At 49.1% G+C, this 12071-nt stretch overlaps 1 protein-coding gene across 1 annotated transcript in view; it reads left to right on the forward strand.

The window, feature by feature from the left end:
- The first annotated feature begins 1427 nt into the window (after positions 1-1427).
- The window catches only part of SPSB1 (splA/ryanodine receptor domain and SOCS box containing 1), a 32798-nt gene continuing 22154 nt past the window's right edge, over positions 1428-12071 (forward strand). Inside the window, exon 1 of the mRNA XM_054394891.1 lies at positions 1428-1455. The gene's annotated coding sequence lies outside the window, so the exon portion shown is untranslated. The remainder of the gene's footprint in view (positions 1456-12071) is intronic.

The following is a 12071-nucleotide window of genomic DNA, read 5'->3' on the forward strand; positions in this document are numbered from 1 at the left end:
TACGTCATACATTAATGTATGGCCCATGAAACATGTCCAAAAGCCTGTTCAGCTCTCAGCAGAGTATACCTCCTTTCACCAGCCTCCCCAGAGATCCAGCACATGCATACATAAGCAATCACTTTACTCACTGCTCACCTTCCCACACCCTAAGAGCACAGCCAGGAGAAAAAATGGCTTAGAACCCCACTTAATTGAATTAGCTAGGTCAGGAGAATGCACTTGCACATTTACGATTGAACTTTGCTTCAATTAAGGACCTGTGCTGGAAATGAAGTTCAGCCAAGATGAAAGCAAAAGTCCTCTGGAAGTAAGGACATAAAAATGAGGACACACAAATGAACCCTGCTCTTTTTTTAAATGTGCCCCAAGCCCGTGAGTGATGAGAACTGATCAAGGCCCCATGTTAATGCCATCCCCCAAATCCAGCCAGCTCAGCAGGATGCAGGGGCAGTGGTTCTGCACTCGGCAGGCTGCCACCTCCTGAATCACTCACACCACTTCCTGCAGCTCTTAGGTGGTCCTCGGTGGGATCCCATGCAACATGGCTTGCTTAATTCATGACAACCCACTGGTTTATAGCCCCAAGCAGTATTGTTACCAACAGAGTCTTTTTGTCTGGGAACACTGGAAGATGAATCACCTCAAAGAGAAAGGACTCGATCAAAATGGTCCAAAAAGTTGCTTTATGGAAAAAAACAAACCAAACCAACATAACAACAAACCAAACCAAATAAACAAAACCCTGAAATGAACAGTTATTTTGGTAAACAAATCAGTTTTTAAAAGCACACACGCGTTCCCTGAAGCGTTCCCAAATATTGTGACACCGAGTGGCAGGCGAAGGACGCCGAGGATGCAATTCATTAAAAAGTGACGAGATTGTCCACAGGGCAGCCACACAGCCTCGGGCCTGCCCCTGGCCGCCGTTTTCACCCATTCTCAGCGCAAGCCGGGCAGCACAGAACGGAACCAGCCCGATCTCACCCCGAGACCCTGCCGCTGTTGACCCCGGACCGGGGCTGTGTATCGGAGGCGGCCGCTCTCCCTCTCACAGTCCAGCGACCCTCCCAGCCGCCGACTATACCCCCAGGCCCCGCCGCTTCCTCCGTGCCCCCTGGCCCCGCCCCGCTTCCCGCCCCCTTCCCGGCCCGGCGGGCGGCCCGCAGCGGGGCGGGGAGCGGGCCCGGGCGGAGTGGGGCCGCGCCCCGGGCCACGCCGGGGGCGGAGCGGGGCCGCCGCCGGGCGCTATTTGGGCCATGTGACGGCCGGGCTGGGCCCCGCTTGCCGCGCCTGGCGCCGGGAGGAGCCGGGGTGCTGCGGCTCCAGCCTCCCCGCCGCGGCGGGGAAGAGGCGGGCGCTGCCCTCTGCACGCTCAGCACCACGGCCCCGGGAGCAGCCTCCGGCGGGGCCCGGCCCGGCCGCTGCCATGGTCCGGCCGCCAGCCTGGGAACGGTAGGAGTCTGTGGCGGTCGCTGGGCGAGGCGGGTTGGTGGATGCTCGAGGGTGCCCGCAGGTGCCCGCGGGCCCGGGCGGCTCCGGGGTGGCCCTGTGGTGGTCCTTCCCCGGGGTGGCGGTGACAGGCCCAGCTCTCCGCCTCCGGCTGCAGCGGCCTGCGGCTCTCTCCGTTCCCAGGGGCGAGGAGCGGGATTCCCCTTTCCTTTGCTCCCCTCTGTGCTGCCCGCGATTGCCGCCAGGTTAAATCGCGATAAATGCAGGGCTGGGGTGAGGACGCTGGTTCTGAGCCACCCGAGCAGCGCCAAGGCGCTCCAGACCCCCGGCGGCTCGGGCACCGGCTTGCCGCTGTTGTGGCTCCCTGGGGAGCGCTGGTGTCGGCGGCTGGGCCGGAGCAGCGGGGCTCGCCATGGCTCAAACAGCCCCTGGGGTTTCGTGGGGCTCCTGGGGCTGGGGGTGGGATGCCGTGAGGGATTGGGAGGGATAGTTTGGGGTGGCTGTGTGTGGCTTTGAGAAACCAGTGCTGATCACGCTCAGTGCGGGGAGCTTCAGCTGGGTAAGAAAGGAGGGTTGGTTGGTCAGTGTCTGTGATTACCGTGGTGGTCTCTGGAGTACACCCTGGAAAGCCTCATTAATGTCTGGTATTGTACTACATAAACCTATGCTACTGCAATAGCAGCTTACATAATCACATATCTGAAGTACCTCGACTGTGGTTGTGGGAAGAGATGACACTTGCTGTAGTCTTGTGCTGAACTGTGTCGTTTGTTCTCCTTCTACCTGCTGGAGCAGTGGGTGCTCAGTGTGGCTGCAGGTAGCCATGCCTGCAGCCACATTGTCTGAGCCCCTTGCTCCAGATGAGGAAGCTTGCAATATGGTTATAAAAATGGAATTGCCCCCTTGGAGAAAGACCAGCTCTCTTTTTCTGTATGGCAATGCAGGATGAATTTATGAACCTTTCATTCTAGAAACAGTCTTCACGTTTCCCACCCTGCTAATGTCTGATCTCTACCATTGCCAAGCATAGTGCTGTAGGCAGCTCAGTCTTCCTGGGTGCAAGCTGATGGCTGAATTACTGGGACCAAACTATGTGGAGTTCCCAGTAGATTGTAATAAAAGAGCTGGCTGAAGAGAGATGGTGTCCAAGTGGCTCTTGCAGCTGATGAGGAAGTTCATTTCTGTGGTGAGTTGGTAAGAAAACTGCTGGGAATGTGACAGAGCCGTGCTGCTGTTTACGAAGTGAATGGCGATGCTGAGAAGCACTCCAGTGGCTTTGGAGGAGTGTCTGCCCTGACCAACCAGTGGCTACTGTGCTGGTCTCCTCCCTGCTCTGTCACTGTGCCTGGCCACTGGCCCTGGGATGGCTCTCAGTGCTTGTGATGATGGACACATAAAGCAGTAATTTATTCTTCTCCTCCCTTGTAGGCAAGGGATGAACTTCAGCAGTGTATTCCTCTGGGGGGGATTGTATTGTTGCAGAACATCAGCAGCAGGCTTTTGCAGCCTCTCCCCTCTATTTAGAGGTTACTGAAGTGCACTGTACTGTGGTTGGAGTCTGTTTGTAAACTCATCTGAGATACTCCTGAGATGTGGGTTTGTGTTCCAGGAACTGGCTAGCTGCTGTGTCCTGCAGTTTTGTGGAGTCAGCTCACTGCTGCTAGATCCTGGATGTGGAAAATGTTCTCTGCTTCTTGCTCTCCTGTCTTTTTCCCCTGGCCCCTTACATTTCCTTTTCTCAGGAACATTGAGAGCAGTCTGCAAGGGCTGCTTGTCTTGTCAACTCAGGCTTGTGAGAGCTAATTAAGAATTCATGAAGTTACTGGAATTAAAAATTTGTAGTTAGTGAGCCTGTCAGGACAGTGTGTGTGCCAGGCTTTGTGAATGAGAGCAGACCATGCTGACAGTTCCTCTTTGGAGTCACAATGTAGTTCTTGAAGGCTATAAGATGCAGAGGGGATGATGAATGCAGTGGAATTGGCATCTCCTAGGCTGGCTCTAATAGACAGTTGCTGGTTGATTTTATCGTTTGTAATATACATGCACTGACTGAGTCTGGAGCTGTTGAGGGCTTGTGTTGACAAGGGGAGTGAGGATTAACTGGTGTTGGCAGGGAGCATCAATGAGATGACCTCAGCTGGTCTGTGTTCATGTTCTGTGGAAGGAGATTTGGAGGTGTATAAACCAGCAGAGTGATGTAGCATCCTAGCAGTGGAGAAACAGCTTCCTAGACCTGCATGGATGATACTAACAAGCTCTGTTTTGGTGTGAGTTTCCCTAATCTGGCCTCTGCCAAAGGCTGATGTATGTGGCTGGCTGTGAAACTGCTGCCCTGCCCCTCTGCCTGCAGGCATTGATGTGAATTAGGAAGTGAAGTTGCTGGTAAAGGATACAAGTTAGGCACTAGCTGCCTCCAGACACAGCTGTATGAGGCCTGCAGAATAAAAGTGAGTAAGTGTCTGAGAACCAAGGTTACCAAACTGCAGTCACTGGACTGCTCTCCTGGTGGTCATTGCAGAAGGGGTTGATGTCAAGGTGTTGACTCATTTCCAGTTTCTACACTGAGCAACAAAATGTGTCTCTTGAATTGCTCCGTGTGAGTTACTGCTAGAGCTGCCACTGTTTCAATGAATAATTGCTGGAGGAGGGGGAGGATGAGTGCAGTTGCCCTTAGCAAAGATGGGTTATGTGCTGCATGTTTCCCCGGGGACTACTAAAGCAGTGTCACCTCTTCAAAAGAAGCAAGGAAAGGATGTTCACAGAATCAGAATGCTTTGTGTTGGAAGGGGCCTTTAAAGGTCACCCAGTCCAACCACCCTGCAGTAAGCAGGGACTTCTTCAACTAGATCAGCCCCATCCAACCTGACCTGGAATGCTGAGCTGAAAATTAGTAAAATGTTATCTACCAGCCCAAGGGACTGCCTGGCTACTGCAGGCTCCCTTTGCAGAGACCCCTGCTATGGAAATGAGGGGGTTCTAGGAGGTGCAGATGCAAGTCCTGGCTACTGAGATGGGTGTTTGGTGCTGTCTCATGACTGCTGGGGACAGTTCCTTTTGTCCTATGTTGTCATGCTTGGGATTGGGCTTAAGGTCCAGAGCTTTCCAGACCAGCTGGTGCTCATGGCAGTCTGACAGGAGTGTGTGTGTCCCAGGCAGTGTGGTTTAGAGGGATGAGTGTAGGGACAGAAGCCAGGGACAGCTGTGGGCTAATCCTTTCTATATATCTGATCTGATGTGTGCCCTTGCTTCAGTTACTCAACACTTTGCTTTAGAACTTTTGAACAGGGAGGAGATAAAGCTAACACTTTCTTGCCTGATCACCAGGGATGGATATGAATAGCAGGTTTCATTTAATGGGGTCTGCCTTGTGGCCCTTCAAAACAGTGGATTTCTGGTAGTGGGGTGGGACATGGCTTTTCTGCCCACAGTGTGGAAGTGCCACAGCTAAGAGCAGGGGATTTAGCATGTCATCCACTTCTACCATCTGAATGAAACACTAGGCTGTCTTGCCATCCTCCCCTCTGGCTGTGTTGTTTAAGCAGCATTGACCTTCAACTTTAAGGATGTTTGGATTAACATCTTCTGATCTTAAGAGTGAAACAGCCACCTGCCCTTGCTGTATCTTTTGTTCCTTAACCCTCAAGAGTCTTGTCTGCTAACATTTCCTTGTCTTATGGCTCTGCTGACTGGTTTCATCTTCCAGAACATGGGAAGCTACTAATGCTTTTAACATGCAAAACTAAAAAAACAAAACAACCACACCACAAAAAAACCAACCCAAACAGACACTACCACCTGCTTTATTTCAAAGTGAGAGCAACAGCTTTTGATTGGAGAGCTCTGGGACAGAAGGTGATCATGTCTGAATGGAGTTACCAAAGATGGGCTTTTTCTTTTAGCCTTGGAGGGGAGTTTGATGAAGCTTGTAAGTCAGAGCAGCTGTGTAGATGTTAGTTTCAAACTGCTTTCTTTGGATAGCTGCTGTGTTATCAAGTCAGGAATCTGTCCTGAGGAGATCCCAGATGGGGCCTTGACACCATAAATGTACAAAGGCACTCGGTTGCACAAAAACTGCAGAAACAACTTAGTTCTAAGGAACGTGAGCCACAGATGGTAAACAGCCAAGAAAAGCAAGCAAGGGGTAAGGCCAAGCTGTTCTCTACATGAGAAGGCTACATTGGCCTCAGATGTTTAGAAATTCTTAGTTTAAACTGTTAAGAACTTCTGGTTCCAGTGGCCTTTTGCAAGTTAAACTCTGCATTAAGTAGAAATGTGACAAATGTCTGCTTTCTGACTGCAGTGTTTGGAGGCTTGAAGGAAGTCCTGGAGTTTAACCAAGTGTAGTTCTTACCTAGATACCAGAATTCATGATCAGATGGTGCTTCAGGATCCCTGGGTCTGGGGTAGTGTGGTAGTGGTGCAGCCTAGTGAGCTGTGCTGCAAAGAAGTGAGGCAGCACAGTGAGGAGAGAACAGTGCTCTTGAGATGCTTCCAAACAGTCTCTGGTCCATGCTATTGGGGGAACTGGGACTCAGTGTGTGTGGAATGGTTTGGGTTGGTGCTGAGTTGTCAGCAGTTGTATGTGGGGCCTCTCTCCCTGTGCTATTTTGAAGTCTAAGCTGGTTGTGTTGTTGAACTTGGACGGTGAGGGAGAGATTCTTTTGTTCCATGCTAATCTCAGGGCACCAGTACATCTGAGACTTGAAGTTTCAGGTGGTGTCCATGTAAAGAAACACCTAAAACTTTGTGGGCCAGTTGGTAAGGGGTAAGCTGAGCTGGGAGAATTACTGCTTATATCCTAGTTCCTATGAGCTGTTGAACAGCTGAAGAAACCTGTTGATGCTTCTGCTGAGAAGAGATTTGGGGCCTGTGTGAATCTGGAAAGTACCTGGCTTGACTTCTATGGGTAGGAAATGGAATTGCTTGGACTTTATGTTCTGGGGTTGTATGATGGGCAGGAGCTGCTGCAGGCTGTGCTGTGCCCTGACCCTCAGCTTGCTGTCAAGGTTCTGCACTACTGGCTTGAACACTTGGCTTCCTTGCCTGATGTCCCACACAGTTTCAACTACTAATGTTCTGGGGTTTTCCATGTGGCATGTTGTGTGCTTCCAGCTGGAATGAAATGGAGCTGGGGGTGGGAGTGAATCAGTTTGGGTTTTTTTTGTGTGTGTGTGAGCTGAGGCATTGCTTCCTCCCTGCTACCTCACTGGGTTTGTGGAGTGCTGTGTGTCCCTCTTGTGAAAAGGATCAGACAGGCAGTTAGGAGTGGTTTCAGCCTCAGACCTGACTCTGGCATTGATTCAGGCACATGCATCTCTTAGATCTTGCTTAGCTTGCAGCCTAAGAGGAAAAGGGCAGAAGAGCTGCACACATGGCAGCAATTCCAGCAGGATATTGCTGTGAGGTTAGGTATGTGGCACATGGTCTTGCCAATGTACAGCTGCTGTGTAGGAGTTAAAAAGGGTCTGTGAAGTGGCTGTGGGCTTGGGTAATGGTGAAAAAACAGAGTGAAGCAGACCAGCATGGTGATGTACTACTGGTGTTCCAGGTTGTGGGTTTGATTTGCTGTATGTTGGAGTGGGAAGAAGACAAAAGGGCAAATTGTGTACCTTAAGTTTATTAAAGTCCATTTCAGTGGCTGAGGTCCATCCTGGAATTCAGATACTCTAGTTCCTGATATCAGCCTTAGTTAATTGATCTTGAGATGATCTACTCAAGGACCAACAAGCTGCAAAATACTTCAGCTTTCTTACCTTGGTGTTTGCAAGATGCAGCTTCTGAAGGAACTGAGAGCTTTTCTGGAGGGATATCTTTCCTGTTTTAGTGAGGTGCTAGTGCTCCTCGTGTACTTTTCTCTGGGTATGTGGCATGCCAAGTGGCTGCAAGATGTTGATTTCCAGAGGGATTCTTAAAGGGGCAGGTCATATGGCCCACACAGGCCCAAATCTGTACTTTTGGCATGAATAACATGAAATCCTGAGGCTTTAGCTGAGTAATCAGATAAAGCCTGGTGTGTGGACACTGAACTGGACTTGCAAGAGGCACAGCTTTGTGTGTCAACACTCTAAGTGGGAGGGGACACCTGGAAGGAGCTGTAACTCACATCTGCAGACAGGCTGTGATTGTGCAACTGCCCCCTTGCTTGCTGCATAGCCAGAGCAGTGTATGGTTCTGCTAGGGGAAAGTGGCTGAGTGTGCTGTGTCACTGCAGGGTGCCAGATCTGTCCAGATGTTTGCCTACAAGGAACTCCTGTGATTCTATTGCTTTACTAAGCTTAGCAGTTTTAGAAGAGGAGCACCTTTGTTGCTAGAGGTACTCGCAGGAAGGCTTGGTGGTATTTTTTTTTCTATAAGGACTTGTGCAGTACACATTCTGGTTGTGACTCAACCAAAGGGCAGTGAATTTGGTGGAGGGTCTTGAGAACAAGTCTTTTGAGGAGTGGCTGAAGGAATTGGGGTTGTTTAGTCTGGATGAAAGGAGGCTGAGGGGAGACAACTCCCTGCAAGGAGGTTGGAGTGAGGTGGGGGTTGGTCTCCCAGGTAACTATGATAGGATGAGAGAAAATGGCCTCAAGCTGCACCAGGGGAGGTTTAGGTTGGATACTAGGAACTATTTCCTTCCTGCAAGAGTGAACAGGCTGCCAGGGAGAGGTGGTGGAGACACCATCCCTGGAGGTGTTAAAAAAAATGTGTAGAGGTGGCACTGTGGAATGTGGTCTAATGGCCATGATGGTGCTGGGTTGATGGTTGGACTTGATGATCCTGGAGGTCTTTTTCAACTTCAATAATTCTGATTCATGAGGTGCATTCAATCTTTGTCCTTTGTAGAATATGATGGTAAGTGCATGCTGGTGTTCCCTTCCCCAGCCACCCACCTTCCAGGTAGAAGAGCTCACCTTGCTGCTGTGGGCACAGCCTTGTGGCAGCACACGAGCAGTCAGGGTAAATAGAGCTTCCACTGCCTGCACAGAAGCCAAGCACATCTAAGACACCCACAGAACAAGCTTGTTGTGGAAATCGTGCCTGAGCCAGGGTTGTGGTGCTGAATAGGTGTCACCTGGGAGTCCTGTCCTTAGTGGACAGAGCAGATGGCCCAGCAGGTGGCAGGCTGGCAGCAGTGAAGGAGGTGGCTTCCCAGGTCACCGAGTGTGGCCCTTTTTGTTTGAAGTCTGATGGAGAAGCTGTGCAGCCCAGTTAATAGGTGGCTAGGTGCAGCTATCCAGGGTGCACAGCTCTTTCAAATCCTTCCATGGTATCACCAAGGCATTAGGGTGACTTCAGCTCATACTTGCATTGGCTATTAGAAGTAGCTGTGTAACGAACTGACTGTGGAAAGAAAACTGCAAGGTAAGGTTTTTATTTGTGGTGTGAGGTTTTTAAGGGAGGATGTTGGATGTGGTGGCTTTCTTTGATATTCCAGTCATTAGATATTCTAGACAGTTTACTTCTCTTCCATGTTTGGGAGGTTGTAAAGCACTGAGTGGTGGGTGGCAGTAGCCTTCTCATTACTTTCAAATTGCTGGTTGTGCACAGCAAATCTTGGCAAAGCCATCCAGCCTCCTCAAAGGAGGGGTAAGGACTTCAGCAGCTGAGAAACAGTGGAGCATACTTTGGTTGAGACTGAGCAGCCTTAGAAGAGACAGAAGCTTAGATAATGAAGGGAGCAGCTAACAGAACTCTGCTGATCTCTATATTTCTTACTTACTGAACTCTGAAAAAGCAATGCAGCCTCTCTGCTTGTTCCTAAGTATCTTGAGTGCATCTTTAAGGACAGATCCTTTGACTATTGCTACAAGGTTTTTTCCTATTTCTCAAGTTCTATTCATGTGCTTCAAACTTGGTTTCCTAATTGGAAACTTTCCATTGATGTCATGGGAGCTTTCTGTAGCCCACATCAAATAGCTGGGTTCACCAGGAATTAAGTGACTGTACAAATGTTGATATTAAACACTTCTTTAGAAGGCATGTTGACTTATGAGGACCTATGATGACTGTGGTATGTTGGGAGGATAGGTTGACTGTACAGCTTTTGTCTTGCCTTTGAACTGTAAAAGTACTGGCAGCTGTTTAATGCCTAGATAAGAAAACTCAGGCTTGCTTACAGCTAAATGAACTTGTTCTATCCCTGGCTATTGTGCTGTTCATTGTCTCTTACATAGGAGAGGTTTTTGAATGGGTGGCTTTCATGGAGAGGACTCGGATGGTGGTGTGTGGAATAGTCACAGCAGCAAGCTGTTGGCTTAATTACAGGTAGAGGAATTTTGTTGTTTTAGAGAGGAAACCCACAGTTTAGTCTGCTGAGAAGCCCTAGGGAGGGAAGGAAGAGATGATGAACATGCATGTTCTTCACCTCTGCTTATTCAGGCTTCTGTGGTAGAGTCAGGGCATACAGAAGAGATGAAAAAGCATCTTGGCATCTTCACTCACCCCCAAATAGACCTCAGACACTGAGCAGTAGCCATTTCTTTTCTTTCCTGCAGAAGATTGTACTTCTAATGTAAAAGAAATATCTTTTTGAAGCTGCTTGGGGTGTTATGGAACCTTCCTTATGAGCATTGTGTGCTAGTAGCTCCTGTCTTTGCAGTAGATTCTTAGCAGGTAGGCAGCCAAAACCTTTGCTTTGGTCACCTTTCCAAGACTTGCTGGAGTTCTGCCTGAAATTTCATTGTGACATGTGGCTGTGCACTCTGTGTGCAAGACCAGGCTGTTTGGGAGGTAAGGGAGCAGAAGGAAGTCTTGTGTGGAGCTGCAAACTGTGTTCAGTTACTTGGCTTCTAGAAGAGAGGGCAAAATGTCTTTGAAACCTTACTGTTTGAACCTAAATTACAAGGAGAGCAAGACTAAGGTATGACTTTGATATCTGCAATTAAGCATAATTGGTAGGCAGAATCTTTCCAAGCAAAGAATGCTTAAACACTTTATGTAGTGCTCTCTCCAGCAGTTAAACGCTGGACTGCTGTCAGGCTCAACTGCCTGGAAAGCCAAAAGTCTCCCTACCTGAACTGGCACTAGGCCTCCAACTAGACCCTGCACTGTTGATCACAACCCTCTGTGCTCTGTCATTCAGCCAGTTCTCAACCCACCTCACTGCACTCATCTAACCTACACTCCCTCAGCTTACCTGTGGGATGTGGGAGCCAGTGCCAGAAGCCTTGCTGAAGTTGAGGTAGACAGCAACCACTGCTCTCCCTGCATTTCCCCAGCTGGTTACAGCATATGTTCCCTCTGCATGGTTGAGAGTGCTTAGCTCCTAACCAGTTGTTCTAGCTGCATCTGCTGAAGCAACCAATGTCAACTGTGACTTCAAACTCACTTTTTCCCCACTCTGCTGGACTTAATCATACATATTTACTTCATTGCTCCAACTAAACTGAGGTGCAGCTGAATGTTGGCACACAGCAGGTGATGAGGAAAGTACCTAAAATCTCTTGCTTTACAGAGCTTAAACTGGTAAAGCTGTGCTTTAGGAATGTATTTCTGAGTGTGTCCCACTAAGACTAAGGGACAAATTCCACTTCTTGCCACTTGAACCAGCCACTCTGGATACTAACTGCTAGAGAAGCAACTGAACAGTGCTGTAGGTGCATGTCCTTGTCAAGCTTTTTGGCAAAAATATTTCTTCTATTACCACATCTGTTATTTCCAGGAAAAAGTTGCTCTTGGATATCTGGCCACCTTACAGAGCAGATGTCCTCTGAAGCAACATATGTGTTCCTGCAGCCACGCTCTATGTGGTGTACTTCAATCCACTGCACTTTGGTATGCTCTGCCTTTTCTGATTTGCCTTGTACTTGTGTAGGGATAGGACTTCATGCAGCCAGGCTAGAAAGGCTTTCTAAAATTGTGCTGTGTTATGTGAAGCCTTTTGCTGAGTGATGTAAGAAGCCAGCTGAAGCTTTTGGTCATGCTGCCTATCTCAACCAACCACAGCAACTTCCAAGGACTCCTTCAGGTAATGGTGAAAGCAAAACATTGCATCATGCTGAGACGGTGCCCAGCTGTAGGCTTCACTGAGATGGACGATGTCTCTCTTCCTAATGATGGTATGTCCCAGGTCAATTACATTTAAACACAGAGTTCCAACCATGTCATTAAACTTTTTTTGGCTAATGACAAGTCAGAAATCTAGTGAGGCATCATCCCAGCATGCTGTGCTTTGGGGAGTTGCTGTGTGTGTTCCAGTAAAGCTGGCAGTGTGAGTTGTGTCTTGTGTAATCCGTCTGCCAGGAATATCCTCTTAGTTCAGCACTTGATTGGAAGCTGCTGTGAGGTTGCTGGTTGCTGGTGTGTATTCCTGGCTGTGGAGGGCTTACCTTCCTAAGCGTGCTGCTGGAGTGGTTTGCTGAATGTTGACAAATGTCTCAGCCCTAGTCTGTTGCATGTTTATCTTGCTCGCTCTTTGGGTCTTTGCTCATATAACCAATGTTTGAGTTGCATAGCTTCTGGCAGCTGCCTCACAGAGCAGAGGCAAACATCTTTCTGGAGACTGGCGATGGCTTGGGTCAGGCAGAGTGCACTGTTGGCTTCCCTCCACTTGGTAGTCTCAGTTTAAAGCTTAGATGGAAGCAGCTTTCCATATGAACTGTAGAAGCTGCCATCTCTTGCCCTGATGTGTGAAG

This window comes from Indicator indicator, chromosome 32 (assembly GCF_027791375.1).
Source record: "Indicator indicator isolate 239-I01 chromosome 32, UM_Iind_1.1, whole genome shotgun sequence".
Taxonomy (NCBI): Eukaryota; Metazoa; Chordata; class Aves; order Piciformes; family Indicatoridae; genus Indicator; species Indicator indicator.